Source organism: Malania oleifera, chromosome 11, assembly GCF_029873635.1.
Source record: "Malania oleifera isolate guangnan ecotype guangnan chromosome 11, ASM2987363v1, whole genome shotgun sequence".
Taxonomy (NCBI): Eukaryota; Viridiplantae; Streptophyta; class Magnoliopsida; order Santalales; family Ximeniaceae; genus Malania; species Malania oleifera.
This window is the reverse complement of record NC_080427.1, coordinates 81,568,144-81,586,858: the sequence shown is the minus strand read 5'-3', so window position 1 is coordinate 81,586,858 and position 18,715 is coordinate 81,568,144.

Sequence of the window (18,715 nt, the reverse complement as noted above, 5' to 3'; positions counted from 1 at the left end):
TTAGGCACTAGGGTTTAGAGGCTAATCATATAGGTAATCCCGGCCTTAGGATTAGTCCTAACCATTTGGATCATTTCAGCTCTCTTGCTTTAACCTCTTACAAAACATTTTTCAGGGTTTAAAAATAAGTTCTCTAAATCCATATTTAACCCTAGAAAGTTTTCATGATATGTATGTGTATGGTATATTTAACCCTAGAAAGGTTTCCTCGTGGCTTCCATGACTTCATCACCTTCCGTGCATGCTAAGTAATGTTCCTGCTCACATTCTCAATGCACATATCAAATACTAAGTGATTTATCATTATCAAAATAGGACTGTGAAATTAGGATAGCTTCCCAAGAGGGGGGTGAATTGGGAATTTAAAAACTTTCTTTTTAATTCCTTTTAAGAATACTTAACTTCTTTTATTGTTTATCTAATTCTTTTACTTGTTTGTTTAATTTGTCAAACAATAACTTGGTTTCTTTTATAGAATCAACAACACAAGCACTTAAACAACTAAATCACCAATCAACCTTTCAATTAACCACACTATCCAAACTAACCAAACACAATTTGAAGGCAAACAACCAAACCAAAATTAAGATATACAGTAGTAAGAAATTAGGATGGTTATTTGTTTATGTATGCCTTATAAATATGAATCAAGCCTTATAGTTGAATGATATGCTTGTTAAAATAAATTTGCTTCTTTTATATGATTTACAACCACACATCCACACTCTTCCCAAAATTCAGAATTCAAATAAACTCTTAGTTAATTTTCTTTACGTGTTTTAACCAAGTAACGTACTCCCGTATGGTTTCCGCAAAGTATGGTTTAACCAACGTACTCCCTTTCGGTTTCCGCAACCCAAATCAAAATTAAACTTTAAGTTTGTTTGATTTCCAAATAAACGTAGTGTATATGATTTCAAATTTAAACCATCCACCGAATATAAATATGCTGAAAATAAAGAGTAAGGGAAAGAGAGAGTAAGACACAGGATTTTACGAGGTTCGGCTTCAACACAGCCTACGTCCTCGCCTTTGGCAAAACCACCAAAGGATTCACTAAACCTGTTCCTTTACCGGGTGGAACAATACCTTTATACACTCCTTCAAAAGGCTAGAGCAGCACCTCTCTAAGCGATAATCCCTCGCCTAGCCAACGATCCAGCAAACCTGGAATCGTCACAATCTACAAGAATATAATATAAATTCTGCGTACAAAAAATACTCCCAAAATTTAGAGCAGGTTGTACAAATTGAAATGTAAATTGTACTTCAAAAAACCAAAGCAAAATAGAATATATGAAGCTCTAAAGTTTTTAGAAGTCACCAATGGTTCGTTTAAAAGAGAAATGGAATTGCAACCCGGAACCGAACTTTGATATTTTCAATCTACTAGAATTGTAGAATTCTTCTCCAACAAAAGATGTGAGCAAAGAAGAACTTCAGAAGAATTTCAGCACAAGATGAATTTCAAATTTTGTCTGATTTCTCTCTTTTCTTGTGTTTTCAAGTCTTGTGTTTTTTCATTACCTAAGGAGGTATTTATAGGCAACTTAAAAGATCAACTTCCACATCAAATTAGGTAAACTTTGAAAAAACATTTAATTTGTTGACTAAATTTTGAATTTCAAAATTTTGAAAGATCAACATTCACATCAAATTTGGTAAACTTTGAAAAAACATTAAAATTGTTGACTAAATTTTGAAATTCAAAATTTTGAAAGATATTGTCCATATCAAATTAGGTAAATTTTGAAAAAACATTAAATTGTTGATTAAATTTTGAAATTCAAAATTTTGAAAGATGTTGTCCATATCAAATTAGGTAAACTTTGAAAAAACATTAAATTGTTGATTAAATTTTGAAATTCAAAATTTTGAAAGATGTTGTCCATATCAAATTAGGTAAACTTTGAAAAAACATTAAATTGTTTATTAAAATTTGAAATTCAAAATTTTAACAAGAAGCTTCCCTTTGAGATCTAAAATTTGCTCCACGTGGCAGTCATCTGCCATGACATGGCAGTCATCTGTCATAATTAAAATTTAAACCCAGAATACTTTTATTAAACCCTTTAACTTGCCAGTCATCTATCCATAGATAGACAGTCATCTGTCAGGTGCACTGCTTATCAGAAACTCACTTTTTATTTTGAACATTTTCCTTCCGTTAAGGCCTTTGTTACTTTAATTTCAAAAACATGTTTTAAATTCTTTAAAACAAAGTGTTTCTTAGTTTCTTTTGATTTTATAAGAGCTTCACATATCTAAATGACATTTGGTTTTGAAGTACTTACACAGTTCTTCTAATTATGGTCTTCTTAAATCCTTCAGCCTCCTTCAACCTTTTGAGGTTTACTTTTGACTATGGGTTTGCTTGCCCTTAAGCTTCTTCATTTGTTAATCATTGCCTTCAATATTCTGAGGTGCTTTCACTAGATTAACATTGAGCTTCAACTTATCAACCTTGAGAGTTCTTTTACCTAAAACACATCACTTAACATCATATGTTAAAGCATCCTTCATTTTGTTATCATCAAAATAGGATTGAAAACTCCAGTTAAGTCAACAATCTCCCCCTTTTTGATGATGACAAATGAGGAGCAAAAAAAATATGAATAAGCATAAAAAATCTCCCCCTTACAACTTGCTTTATTCTACTCCCCCTTACGATAAGCATTTCTTTAACAATTTGTAAATTCAAGTCCAATCATGCTCATTGCTCAATTTTCTTATCGCTTTTATTTTTCATTCTAATCATACTCAACATGCTCAAGTTTCAATATCAGACTATCAATATCATGCTTTTAATCAATTTAATCTTTATCATGCCCATCAAGCTTAGAATCATGCCAAGATTTTGCTCAAATACTACTCCCCCTTTTGACATCAATCAAAAAGGGTAAACATTAAAATGTACATATGACCACATACTCCTTAATCATGCCAAGATTCAACATCATATTTCAAATTGGGCATTCTTATTTCATATGTGTTGTGACATTTTTGAATTTTCAATCATGCATATGGTGCTCAACTTAGTAATTTTGATGCTTAGATTTTCCAAAATATAAATTTAAAGATACCAATTATTTTTTTTTTAAACATCCACATGTAGCATGCTGCATATCACATATCATGAGCCTAAAAGACAAGGAAAGCAATTCAAACTCAGTGTTGAATTATACAACACATCGAAGTACATGCCAAAACAAATTTTGATCACCTAAAAGAGACAAACCCTAAGTGATCTTAGAGATTGTAGATATTTCTTTAAGTCTAGTTCCTTTTAGTTTACTTCTCTACTATGTAGTAGACCAAGTTCTCTTCTTATGGTTATAAATCTATCTTCTGAGAGTGGTTTAGTAAAGATATCAGCCCATTGGTCATTTGTATTGATGAATTCCAGATTTATGTCTTCTTTTTTAACATGATCTCTTAGGAAGTGGTGTCTTATGTCAATGTGCTTTGTTCTTGAGTGTGAAATAGGATTTTTAGATATGTTAATCGCACTCGTGTTATCACACTTGATTGGTACAGTTGTGTAGTTTAAATTGAAATCTCTTAATTGTTGTTTCATGTAAAGAGTTTGTGCACAACAACTACCAGCTGCTACATATTCGGCCTCAACAGTTGACAAAGCCACAGAATTTTGTTTCTTAGAAAACCAAGAAACGAAAGATCTTCCTAAGAAGTGGCATGTGCCACTAGTACTTTTTCTATCTATCTTACAACCGGCATAGTCCGCATCTGAATAACTGATCATTTCAAAGCTAGTGTCTTTAGGATACCATAGTCCTAAGTCCATTGTGCCTATTAAGTATCTTAGGATTCTTTTAACAACAATTTGGTGTGATTCCTTAGGTGCTGATTGAAAGCGTGCACACATACACACACTAAACATTATATCAGGTCTACTAGCTGTTAGATATAATAGACTTCCAATCATGCCTCTATAGTGCTTTGTGTCTATGGATTTTCCCTTTTCATTTTTGTCTAGGCTGATGGAGGTACTCATAGGCGTGCCTATGGGTTTACTATTTTCCATACCAAATTTTTGTATCATATCTTTTATATATTTTGTTTGACTTATAAAAGTCCCATTTTTTGTTTGTTTAATTTGCAGTCCAAGAAAATAGTTTAATTCCCCCATCAAGCTCATTTCAAATTCTTCTTGCATACATTTTGCAAATTCTTTACATAGATGTTCATTTGTAGCACCAAATATTATATCATCTACGTAGATTTGAACTAAAAGTATATTATTTTCCTTATTTTTAATGAACAAGGTGCTATCAATTTTTCCTCTTAAAAATCCCTTCTCAATTAGAAATCCACTAAGTCTTTCATACCAAGCCCTAGGGGCCTGTTTAAGTCCATACGAAGCCTTAGTTAGTTTAAATACATGGTTAGGATTTTCAATATTCTCAAAACCAAGGGGTTGTTCAACATATACCTCTTCATTGATATATCCAATCAAGAATGCACTTTTGACATCCATTTGGTATAACTTAAACTCTTTATAGGAAGCATAGGCTAACAACATTCTAATAGCTTCCATTCTAGCTACAGGGGCAAAGGTTTCATCTTAGTCTATTCCTTCTTCTTGATTGTACCCCTTTGCTACAAGTCTAGCTTTGTTTCTAGTGATTATACCATTTTCATCCTTTTTATTTCTAAATACCCATTTAGTTCCTATGATCGAATGATTTTCCGGTTTGGGTACTAATTTCCATACTTGACTTCTTTCAAATTGGTTTAATTCTTCTTGCATTGCAACTATCCAAGATTCATCCTTAAGGGCTTCTTCAATATTTTTAGGTTCATTTTGGGATAGGAATGCATAATGATTGCAAAGGTTCTTTAGTGAAGATCTAGTAGTCACACCTCTAGATGGTTCACCTATAATTTGTTCTTGAGGGTGATCTTTCTTATATTTCCATTCTTTTGGAAATTCCCTATTTTCTATGAGTTCAGCTTTTGACTTTTCTTTGATTATTTCATTTTCCTCCTTGATTTCTATCTCATCCTCCTTTTTGAATACATAATCTTTTTCTTCATTTTTAACCTCTCTTAAAAGAGGGCTAGATTCAACAAAGACTACGTGAATTGATTCAACTATGGTTAGAGTTCTTTTGTTGTAAACTCTATAGGCTTTACTATTTGTGGAGTATCCTAGGAAAATGCCTTCATCCGATTTAGCATCAAATTTTCCTAAGTTGTCTTTGTTATTTAGGACGAAACACTTACATCCAAAAGCATGAAAGTACTTTATGTTAGGCCTTCTTCCTTTCCACAATTCATAGCGTGTTTTGTTTAGGTTTGATCTAATGGAAACCCTATTAATTATATAGCTAGCTGTATTTACAGCTTCGGCCCAAAAATATTTTGGTAGGTCATTTTCATTAAGCATGGTCCTTGCCATTTCTTGGAGGGTTCTATTTTTTCTTTCCACAACTCCATTTTGTTGTGGGGTTCTAGGTGCCGAAAAGTTGTGATTTATGCCATATTCATTACAAAAATTTTCAACATTTTGATTCTTAAATTCTCTTCCTTGGTCACTTCTAATATTTGAGACATAATACCCTTTCTCATTTTGAAGCTTCTTACATAAAGTGGTTAATGAGTTGCAAGCTTCTTCTTTGTTAGCTAGGAACAACACCCATGTGTATCTTGAGTAATCATCAACAATTACAAAGGCGTATTGTTTTCCTCCTAAACTTCGGGTTCTAGTAGGACCAAACAAGTCTAAGTGTATGAGTTCTAGGGGTCTACTAGTTGATATATGTTTCTTCCTTTTGAAACTTTTCTTGGTTTGTTTTCCTAATTGACAAGCATCACACACTTTATCTTTGAAAAATTTTGTTTTAGGTAAGCCTTTAACTAAATTCTTTTTGGAGAGTTTGGATATAAGATCCATGCTAGCATGTCCTAACCTCCTATGCCAAAGCCAACTATTTTCACTCATGGCTGCTAGGCAAGTTATGTCTTGAGAGATTAAACTATCAAAATTTATGCAATAAACATTGTTCATTCTAAGTGCAGTGAATAACGTTTTTTGATTCTTAGAATCTCGTATTATGCATTTTTCTCTCTTAAACATTATTTCACATCCTTTGTCACTAAGTTGACTAATACTTAGTAAATTATGCTTTAGACCATCTACTAACAAGACATCATCTATAGAAAATGAAGAGTCTTTGCCTATTTTACCTATTCCGATGATCTTGCCTTTTGCATTGTCACCGAAGGTTACAAATCCTCCATCCTTTGGAGTGAAAGAGGTAAACTTAGATTTATCGCCCGTCATATGCCTTGAACATCCGCTGTCCAAGTACCATTTATCCTTAGACGGAGTGGTCCTAAAGCAAACCTACAAGAAATGATTCAAGTTGTTACTTTTGGAACCCAAACCTTCTTAATTTTCTTTAAATTTTGTCTATTTTTAGCATTTATCTTCCACTCATCTTTTACTTTTGTATACTTTTTCTTAAGTGGACTATTAAACATTATGTGTCCTTTCTTTTTGCACATGTAGCATGTGGTGTGCTCATGAATATTTGTTGATGAAGTACTTGCATTATATTTAGATTGATTTACAAAATATCCCATATACAAGTTTTTCTTTCTTTTGTTTGAGGCTCCATTATAACCAATTCCTTCTTTGTTGTTTGTCATCCTTTGTTGTCCTACCATCTTTTCAAAGTTATCCTTACCTTTGGTAAAGTTATAGATGACCTTTTCTTTCTCTTGAATTTGATTTTTGAGATTATTTATTTCTTGCATAATCTTGCTATCTTCATTCACTTGAGACTCAGCTAATTTTTTAGATACGTTATCTACTTTCTTCTCAAGTTCTTCAATCTTTAAATCTTTTTCTTCTTCAACAAGTTTTGTAGATTCAAGTTGATTTTTAAGTGCCTCGTTTTGTTGTTTCAAACTAATGTTTCTTTTTGAGACTTTAATAAACTTGTTATGTAAAAAGAGTAATTCATTTTGAAGTTCTTTGTAAGAGGACATACTTTCACACGAATTACTACAAGATTCATTACACGAATCTTCAGAGAGGGAATAATAAGAGTTTACCTCTTCGTTATGCGCCATGAAGCACATGTTTGCTATTTCTCGATCACTTGGTTCACTTTCCAATTCACTCGAACTAGTGTCATCCCAAGTTGCCTTCATTGCAGGCTTCTTTTTCTTCTTGTCCTTCTTGAGTTGTGGGCATTCCGGTTTGATGTGCCCTACCTTTTTACAATGATAGCAAGTGGGAGGATCATTTTTGTTTTTGTATTCTTTTTTATTACTTTCTCCTTTTTCAGCTTTTGATCCGTTAAATTTTCTAGTGAATTTTTTGTTTCTCCTTAAGAATTTTCCAAGTCTTTTAGTTATGAGTGCTAAATCCTCATCTTCTAATTCACTAGATTCATTATCTTCCTCACTTGAATAGTCTTTCAAAGCTTTTAGAGCTATAGACTTCTTATTTTTGTTTTTAGTGCTTCTTTCTTTCAACATCATTTCATAGGTTAGAAGAGATCCTATGAGTTCATCTAAGGAAGTTGTTTTAAGATTTCTTCCTTCCGTAATGGCTATGGCTTTTGGTTCCCAAATAGGTGGAAGTGCTCTTAGAATTTTACGAATCATCTCATGGGTGGAATAAGTTTCTCCTAAGGCACTTAATGAGTTTATGATATGGATGAACCTAGTGTACATGCTTGTTATACTTTCATCGGAGTTCATCCTAAAGGCTTCATATTCACTGGTTAACATATCAATTCTACTTTCCCTAACATCTACTGTGCCTTCATAGGTTACTTCTAATTTATCCCAAATTTCTTTGGCTGTTTTACATGTCATTACTCTATTGAACTCATTTGCATCAAGTGCACAATATAAAGCGTTTATTGCACTTGAGTTAATTTGCAACATTTTATAATCTGAATCGTTTAGGTCTTTATCTTCTTTAGGTACCTCTTTTCCATCAAGTAGTTTAGTGGGGATTAGATTTCCATTTGTTACAACGTTCCATGCCTTCCAGTCCATTGTTTGAAGATAGATTCTCATTCGTTGCTTCCAGAAGGTGTAATTTATTCCACAAAAAATTGGTGGCCTAGTTGAGGATTGACCCTCACCAAAGGGAGCTACTCCTATTTATGCCATTTACATCTTTATATAGCTACTTGTTAGGATTCGCTATAATTAGGCTCTGATACCAATTGAAATTAGGATAGCTTCCCAAGAGGGGGGTGAATTGGGAATTTAAAAACTTTCTTTTTAATTCCTTTTAAGAATACTTAACTTCTTTTATTGTTTATCTAATTCTTTTACTTATTTGTTTAATTTGTCAAACAATAACTTGGTTTCTTTTATAGAATCAACAACACAAGCACTTAAACAACTAAATCACCAATCCACCTTTTAATTAACCACACTATCCAAACTAACCAAACACAATTTGAAGGCAAACAACCAAACCAAAATTAAGATATACAGTAGTAAGAAATTAGGATGGTTATTTGTTTATGTATACCTTATAAATATGAATCAAGCCTTATAGTTGAATGATATGCTTGTTAAAATAAATTTGCTTCTTTTATATGATTTACAACCACACATCCACACTCTTCCCAAAATTCAGAATTCAAATAAACTCTTAGTTAATTTTCTTTACGTGTTTTAACCAAGTAACGTACTCCCGTATGGTTTCCGCAAAGTATGGTTTAACCAACGTACTCCCTTTTGGTTTCCGCAACCCAAATCAAAATTAAACTTTAAGTTTGTTTGATTTCCAAATAAACGTAGTGTATATGATTTCAAATTTAAACCATCCACGTAATATAAATATGCTGAAAATAAAGAGTAAGGGAAAGAGAGAGTGAGACATAGGATTTTACGAGGTTCGGCTTCAACACAGCCTACGTCCTTGCCTTTGGCAAAACCACCAAAGGATTCACTAAACTTGTTCTACCGGGTGGAACAATACCTTTATACACTCCTTCAGAAGGCTAGAGCAGCACCTCTCTAAGCGATAATCCCTCGCCTAGCCAACGATCCAGAAAACCTGGAATCGTCACAATCTACAAGAATATAATATAAATTCTGCGTACAAAAAATACTCCCAAAATTTAGAGCAGGTTGTACAAATTGAAATGTAAATTGTACTTCAAAAAACCAAAGCAAAATAGAATATATGAAGCTCTAAAGTTTTTAGAAGTCACCAATGGTTCGTTTAAAAGAGAAATGGAATTGCAACCCGGAAACGAACTTTGATATTTTCAATCTACCAGAATTGTAGAATTCTTCTCCAACAAAAGATGTGAGCAAAGAAGAACTTCAGAAGAATTTCAGCACAAGATGAATTTCAAATTTTGTCTGATTTCTCTCTTTTCTTGTGTTTTCAAGTCTTGTGTTTTTTCATTACCTAAGGAGGTATTTATAGGCAACTTAAAAGATCAACTTCCACATCAAATTTGGTAAACTTTGAAAAAACATTTAATTTGTTGACTAAATTTTGAATTTCAAAATTTTGAAAGATCAACATTCACATCAAATTTGGTAAACTTTGAAAAAACATTAAAATTGTTGACTAAATTTTGAAATTCAAAATTTTGAAAGATATTGTCCATATCAAATTAGGTAAACTTTGAAAAAACATTAAATTGTTGATTAAATTTTGAAATTCAAAATTTTGAAAGATATTGTCCATATCAAATTAGGTAAACTTTGAAAAAACATTAAATTGTTGATTAAATTTTGAAATTCAAAATTTTTAAAGATGTTGTCCATATCAAATTAGGTAAACTTTGAAAAAACATTAAATTGTTGATTAAATTTTGAAATTCAAAATTTTAACAAGAAGCTTCCCTTTGAGATCTAAAATTTGCTCAACGTGGCAGTCATCTGCCATGACATGGCAGTCATCTGTCATAATTAAAATTTAAACCCAGAATACTTTTATTAAACCCTTTAACTTGCCAGTCATATGTCCATAGATAGACAGTCATCTGTTAGGTGCACTGCTTATCAGAAACTCACTTTTTATTTTGAACATTTTCCTTCCGTTAAGGCCTTTGTTACTTTAATTTCAAAAACATGTTTTAGGCTCTTTAAAACAAAGTGTTTCTTAGTTTCTTTTGATTTTATAAGAGCTTCACATATCTAAATGACATTTGATTTTGAAGTACTTACAACAGTTCTTCTAATTATGGTCTTCTTAAATCCTTCAGCCTCCTTCAACCTTTTGAGGTTTACTTTTGACTTTGGGTTTGCTTGCCCTTAAACTTCTTCATTTGTTAATCATTGCCTTCAATATTCTGAGGTGCTTTCACTAGATTAACATTGAGCTTCAACTTATCAACCTTGAGAGTTCTTTTACCTAAAACACATCACTTAACATCATATGTTAAAGCATCCTTCATTTTGTTATCATCAAAATAGGATTGAAAACTCCAGTTAAGTCAACAGATTGGACACATAGAGTCAATAGTAAGATTAATTCGAGTTAATTGGTTGGTTAATTTGGGTTAATTTGGGTTTCCCCAAATTATGCTCATCCATATATATGGATGAAAAATATAGCAAAGAAAACAAACAAACAAACAAAATATAGTATTACACAAGCAGAACCAGTAAGTCTAATAGAATCGCCGCTTGAATTCCTTCCAATGTAGTATTAAATTAACACACACACACACTGACAACACACTCACACACGCACACACACTCACGCACAATGTCACACTCACAGACACACACACACACACACACTAACAACACACTCACTCACACACACACACACACACACACACACACACACACACGCACATGCACACACATGCACACACATATACACACATACAAACACACATCCATTTGAAGAAGAAGAATGAAGGGGGTGGTTAGAGACAAAGTGCACATGGAGAAGCAGGAGGAAAGGAGGGAGAGGAGGAAAGGATGAGTGTGGGGAAAATTTAGGGGAAATCAGCGTGGGGTTAGGGATTTAACATTTTAGAGTATTAGTGATGGTCTAGACTATCACTAATACTCAAACAAACCATCACTAATAATTAAAAATATATATTTATATGTTTTTTATTAAAGAAAATAGTATTAGTGACGGTTCATAAAACCATAACAAATGCTTAAACAAATTGTCAGTAATAATTAAATAAAATTGTTTATATGTTTTTTATTAAAGAAAATGTTGACTTTTTGAGTCTTATCCCTATTTTTACTATGAAAAACCCCATCATCTCATTTGTGCGCCATGTGTGTGCAGGTTTATCTTCCTAAAAAGCACAAATAATGATGTTATATGGAAGCCTTGAAAAGTTCCTACATGATCATATTCCAAGTTATATTCCATGGATTTTTAAAGAGTAGAGCCTGAAGACTTTGTGTTTGTAGGTTGTAATAATAATTAGGTCTCAATTGCGCATTCTTGATTGTATGCTCTACCCTGACCTTAGATTGACCTTAGGAACCCAAGAAATTCATGAAATCCTTTTATACTCAAATTTAAACATTTACCAAAGGTTTAAAATGTTTTTGAAATTAAAAACGGGCCAAAAACTTATTTTTATTAAGGGTTAGTCGACCGACCCCTAAAGCCCAGTCGATTAGAGTGTTCATTTAGCCAAAAACAAGAATTTAAAATAGGGCCAATCGACTGGATGTTTCAACCCAATTGACTGGACTAACTAGATGGGCAATTTAGAAAAGCCAAGTCGAGCAGCCTCTCAAAGGCTTATTCGACCCAGTCGACCAACCTTCATATGAAGGATGATTCGACTGACTAAATCATAAGGCCTAGCACACCGAAGCTCATAAGAAAAGGATTTCGCCCTTTGGTTGGTCGACCGAACCTCGGGCCAATCGACTGGACCTCTTGGGTTTAGGCTTGTTTGAGCTTCCAATGGTCTGAAAATTTGAAATATAATATTATTTAATTGCCCAACAGTCATATAATGACCATATTTTGAAATTGTCTATAAATACTTGGCCCATTCACTTTGAAAATGTTAGAGATATATATTGAAAATATATTTGATTGTTCTTTGCTTCCTTCTTACATTTTACACTCCATTTTAAAGATCAAATTCATTTTCTCCCATTCTTTCTTTTTAAAAAAACTTTTTGGAAAAATCTTGGGGTTATACAAGTAAGCTTTAAGCATTTATTCAAGTTATATATCTTGCTTGAAGAGCTTCTTGTTCTTGAGATGTCAAAGTTCAAATCTTGAAGAAATTATTTTAAATTTCTCCTATACTCTTTCTTTTTGAAAAATCTATTTGGAGAAATTCTTTAATTCATATTTGAGAGCTTTGAGCATATAGTCCATGATATATTCTTGCTTGAAAGACTACTTTCTTTTGATTTTACAAAAGGTCAATCTTAAGTAAATCACTTTCCATACTTTTAGCTTTACTTGAAACATATTTTGGGAGGAAAACCCTAACTCTATTGAGCTTCATTTTATAAATCATTCGAAAGTGCATACAGTTTTTAAATTGTACAAATTAACTTTTAAAGGAGTATCTTGTTGTACTTAAAATTGATTTTAAAAAAACAAGTCCTTCACGATTCAGGTTGTGAATCATGCTAAGTTAGGGTACATCACTTAGAAAGGTGGCTCCACCTAGAAGGAGTTGTATTCGGTGTGATATGTATTGAGTGAGAGTACATCACTCAGAGAGGGGGGGCTCTACCCTTTTGAAGGAATGGTTTACGATTTGGATTGTGAACTATACCTAACATGTGGTATCGCTTGGAGAGGAGGGCTCCATCATATTTGAAAGAGTGTGTAAAGGTTTTGTTCCACTTGGTTAAGGGAGTAGGTTAGTGGAATCCTTGGGGGGTTTTCCCAAGGCGAGGACGTAGGTGAAATTTGCTAAACCTCATAAAAAATCTCGGTGTCAATATCTCTCTATCTCTTATCTCTCTAATTTCTACAAGTGTATGTTTATTTATTTATTGTTGTGATTATTTTTACATACATGCATTTAAATATTAATTGGGATATTGTTTGGTGAATCGATAGAATATTTTTGTAAAAGTTTTTAAAATTCCGATTTACCCTCCCTCTTGGGATTACACCATTGCCCTCAATTTGTATTAGAGCTCGATTGCAATAAGCTTAACCACTATTTGCATAAATATTGCAATGTCTCACTTTGGTGTAACCCATTTTAGTGAGGGTCGATCTTTCTCAAGAACTCCATTGTTTTGTGGTAAAAATTATAATGTTTGGACACAAAAAATGATTATCTTTATTCAAACTGTTGATTGGAGGGCTTGGAAAGTAATCAATCAAGGGAGCTATATCCCAATGAAAATCATTCAAAATGTAGAGTTTCCTAAGATAGAAAGTGAAATGGATGATCATGGTTTCAATTTATTGCAAATCAATTCTAGTACCATGAACTTGCTTTATTGTGTTTTAGATAGTAACATTTTTAGTGAAGTCATGGCATGTCAAAATGCTGAGGACATTTGGGAGGAACTTGAAAAGAGATATGGAGAGACCAAGGAGAAGGAAACCACCACTCCAGATGCTTCGAGCTCAAATGTTCAAAAAGGAGTAGATCGGTGTTTAATTGCTTTAACTAATGAAGAGTACATTCCTCTCCTTCTACTTCATATATTAATAATTCATGCAATAATTCGTGTGATAAATCTTGTGATAATTCTGATAGTGAATCATGTGATAGTTCTGGTAGTGAAAGCATGTCTACTGATGAGGAATTGCATAACGAATATGTTAAGACTCATAAGTTTCTTGTTAAAATACTTAAATGATATACTGATTTGAAAAAGAAGAATAAGGCATCATTGAAATAACTAGAATCTAAAATTCTTATTGATAAGGAAAAAAGATTTGAAAGTCTTTAGATTAGAAAACAAGAATAAAATGTTGGAAGAAAATGATCTTCACATTTTTGAACTTGAGTGTAAAGCAAACAAAATGACCAAAGAGTTGTAAAATTACAAGTAGTTTGCAAAGGCTTAAAATATTTAAAAATTCAAGATCTAAAAAGAAAAATAGATGACCAAACTAAGATCATCTATACATTTACTAAAGGTCAAGAAAATTTCGATAAGCTCATAGGCTCACAGAAGATGACCTTAGAAAGGAGGGTATAGGTTATAATGGAATTGAAAATAAGAAAATAAATAACCTATACATGGGGTACTTTGTAAAAGCCTCAAAATACTATGCTAGTACCTCCTCCGGTCCATATGCTCAGACCACTTGCTTTTTGTGCAAAACGAAGAGCCATATCGAGTTCGATTGCCTTTTCAAAAGAAAAGGTGAGAAACCTAAACAAGTATGGAGAGCCAAAAGAAAAGCCGAGATCTAACCTACCAAGGCATACAAAAAAATGGGTACAAAAAAAAAAACCAAAGACTCCACCTTAGAACCTTGGCCTAAGAACTTAAGTGCACCTTTCATATGCTTCATAAGTTTATTTTATTGAAGGGCTATTATTTGAACATATTGGTCAAATTGGTCTTAGTACAAAATGCCAAATGTAAAATATAAAAAATGCAAATTTCTTGGCTTAAAGATTAAAGCACAAAAGAGGTGAAAATAGAGCTTAAATTCAAAATTTGTGAAGCCCAGTCGATTATACTCACAAGACTAGTCGACTAAACCTTACTAGGGCAAGTTATATTACAACCCGTTGACTCTATGAGTCTAATCCCGTTTCAATTATGACAAAACCAATGTTTCTCGCCAGTTCACCGAACTTCTTGAATAGGTTTATTCTTAGCATGCACTGATGCTAGGAAGTCAAGGAAGCCATACGGACCTTAAAGATCATATTTCATATATGGCATCTGAAAAAGCAAAAGAATGAAGACCTTTCTATTATTGTAATTTGCATTCAATTTTACTTGGTATGTAATATAATATGGTCTATAATAACTACATAACATGCATGGTAGGACTAAATGCTCAAGAGATCATAGATTGACTCTTGGGTCCCTACACATCAATTGCACAAATCCCCTAAAACTCACAAATCATGACTATGCTATTCAGAGTGAACTTAAATAAAAAAACATGACCTATTTATTAAGCTTGAAAGGACTTCGAATGATTGAAACTTGTGCATTGAAAATGCCTTGGTCAACCGAATGGGTGAAAAGTCAAAATAATTGACTTGGTTTGGGCAATCGAACCCAAAATGAATACATTGTTAACGATTGACCGAACCTGAGGGGTGTAACTTTTCACCTTCTTCGGGCGCCCAAACTCTAAGTTCAAAAATACCCTGGGCGACCAAATTATCATGCTCGACAGACCGAACTGTGAATCGAGCAACCAAACCTCGAGTGGTTTGGAAAATCGCCTTGGCTTAACCACCCAAACCTTTCCCTGGGCACCCGAAGTTCAAAACTTAACTTTCCTATCTGTGTCTGTTCAAGCGACTGAATCTCTCAGGTTGCCTTAATTTGAACTGTAGTAATTAGGGGTAAATTGGGTTAAATTGTAAATAAACATTTTTAAATATTCCCAACAGGTCCCCAACAGTAAAAAAAAACAAGGGCAACCTATTTATACCTCTCATTTGACTCAATTAAGGGTTGATTAACAAAATTTCCTCTAAAATTTTTACACTTCTTTTTCTATATACTTTTCATTCCAAGCACATATTTTCAATACTCTCTTTGATACTCACTTGAAAAATATCTTTTCTGAAATAGAGAGTTTAGTGCATCTTCAAATCATTCTCTTAGCAAATACTCTCACATACTCATACGTTTTGAAAATCAATTTTTGAGAGTTCTTTCTTGTTTAATTTTTCACATAATATTTCATATATAAATATTTGATTGGGAAGATCTTGTTTTTGGCTTACTAGTCTTGGCATTCAAATTTGTTGGAATTGATGTATTCCCAAAGAGGGGGGGGGGTGAATTGGAATTTTAAAATTTATCGCCTAGGGTAAATGAGATAGTCGTATAATACAACCTAGGGTCTTTCTATTCAATTCCAAATGCACCAATAAATATAATGTGTGGAAATTTAAATCAAGCGCATCATTCACACCATAAGATACATGTGCAGTAAATGTAAAGTGCAGAAATATAAGCAAGGCACGTGATATGTTATCAGAGTTCGACCAACTGTACCTACGTGCTTACCTCTAGCTCGCAAGCCCAAGGATTCCATTGAAGGCTCACTTAACGGGTGGAGCGGCACCTAATACAACTAATTCAATTAGCACAGGGCTGACCTTAACCTTTACAAACTCTCTTTGCGGAGCAGAGAAGGCCCTAGGTCAAATTCACAAGGTTGACCCCAACATTTACACAATCCTTACCGGGCTGGATTACCACCCCCTCAGGCCACGCCTAGAAATACAACAATATTCTCTCAAAACGAAATTGGTATAATGATTATGCTTTCATGTAAAGTATATGTGTACATAGTTATGTGCAATCACATACACCATCAAATGATATAATGAAGTAAGCTCATTGTGGTTTAATTCAACTCTCAGATATATTTGCAATCGATGTTATCAGTGCATGAGAGTGCAATCAATATAATCTTTGTATCACAAGATGTATTCGATCTAAGTGCTCAAACAAAGATATTAGTCAAACTATATATATATCAATTAGCAGATTTTCTCAATCATATGATGCTCAAGTAATGTATATGTTTGGTTTGCAAAAAGAGTTTAACCTTTGTATTCAACAAATGATATAAATCAATGAATATTGCAACAAAGATTTTTATCACACAAACAAATATCTCTTCAATGATTTATCAAGATGAAACACACTAGAAATTTGAAAGTGATTTGAAAAGAATTTTTGCAACCAAAATCAAATACAAACTTCTCAAGATATTGTAATAAATATGCAATACTCAAAAGTTCAATAGAAGTCTTCTTAGGGGAGACTTATTAACAAAGTCCCCTAAGAACACTTGAGGATGTGCTCTCAAATAAAATAATTTCACAGAAACACAATCTTGACAGAGCGATCCTTATGGAATAACAACACTTAAATCAAACTTACAAAAGATATTTGAGTAGTAAGATTTGGTAAGAATAAGTGGAGGCTCAAAAATGAGTATTATAAATTTTGGAATTTCAAAGAATTTCTCCTAATTAAGATTGCTAATCTCATGCTAATTATTCCAAATGTGGGACCATTTATAGACTTCCCCATAAATATAACCGTTAAGGACATAAGTGGAATAATTAGAAAAGATTTAATAATATTTAATTTATTTAACCTCGTTAAAAAAATTGTTAACCGCGATAAAAATATAGGGCAACCCAAGAGCACCGGTTAACCAGGGTAAGTTCGGTCAACCCAAGTTCTTGAGGCTTAGTTGACCAGGCCAAAAATGAACTGCCCAGTCGGTCGACCAAACATGAAAGTCCGAAGACAATTTTTCAATTTTGCAAGGTTCTGTCGACCAAGCTGATTTTCAACTAAGCCGGTTAGTTGACCAGACCGTTGAGTTCCCACACGTAGGAACTCGGTCGACCAGGTTGATGTAATGTAACTTTCTCTCGATCAACTAGGAAGTCAATAAAGTTGACTCCTCGGGAGTTTAGTCGACCAGGGTCAAATGAACTATGCAAGTTCAGTCGACCGAGTCATGGTCAACCAGTTGACCTAGTCCTAGTTCGGTCGACTGGGGGGCATTTGTACCTAGGGGTACGGTCGACCGAATGTGCACATTTTGTGCATTCCAGTCTTGTTTAAACATGCAATTGCCCTACCATACATGGGCATTAGTGAGTGTCCTAGTGTTATTTCTATGTCTTTTTAAAGACACCGAAAAAATCCGGCATGTAATCCCTAAGGTCTTTCTAAGGTCATTTTCATTTTGAGCTTACCTCACACACCATGCAGGTGATGCATACAAATATTACAATCCGGACTCTATTTACTATTACAGACCCATGATGAATATGGAAATTAAATATAATCATAAATAAGGTCTTCAAGGCTTCAACTTCAACTCTTTGTTCCATCACATTGATATGCCAACTGTATACCTACACATATCCTCAAACATGCATCAAATACAACAGGTATTTCTCATTATCAAAATCAGACGTGACCTATAAGGTCAACAAAATTGCAAAACTTGAAAGCTTGCATATAATCTTTGATATTGTTTTTGTTAGTCTCAATCTAGAATATCTATTGTGAATTACATTTAGAACATCTTTGAGATATTTGATTTGGGATGTGTTAAACCTCCTTTGATTGTTTGTTCATTGAATATAACATCTTGTATCAAAGGTTGTACTCTCACATATACATACACTTGCACATCTTAGTGAGTTCACATATTGGATCTCACTTGAGCATTAAATCCATATTATATGTGAGTGCATATTTGGATCATGTTGTCGTATAAATCTTCTTGTGTTAGAAGCATCTTTACTTGTACAGAAAAGCTTGTTTGATTGTAATCCAGGCGTGACCTGAGGTGGGAATTCTCCACCCCGTAAGAAGAGTATGTAAAGGTTGAGGTCAGCCCTAGGCTTGCATTATTGTTGCAAAACTCAAGAGCTAGTATTGTCTTTGTTTGTAAAATATTTTTACAAACTTATTTCAAATATCTCTTGTGGTTGTTTTTTTGAGAAAATTTTTTTTGAAATATTTGCTTGTGTGCTCACGATCTTTGATACTACACTTTGTGATTGATATTGTTATCTTGATTCAAAGATCCTAA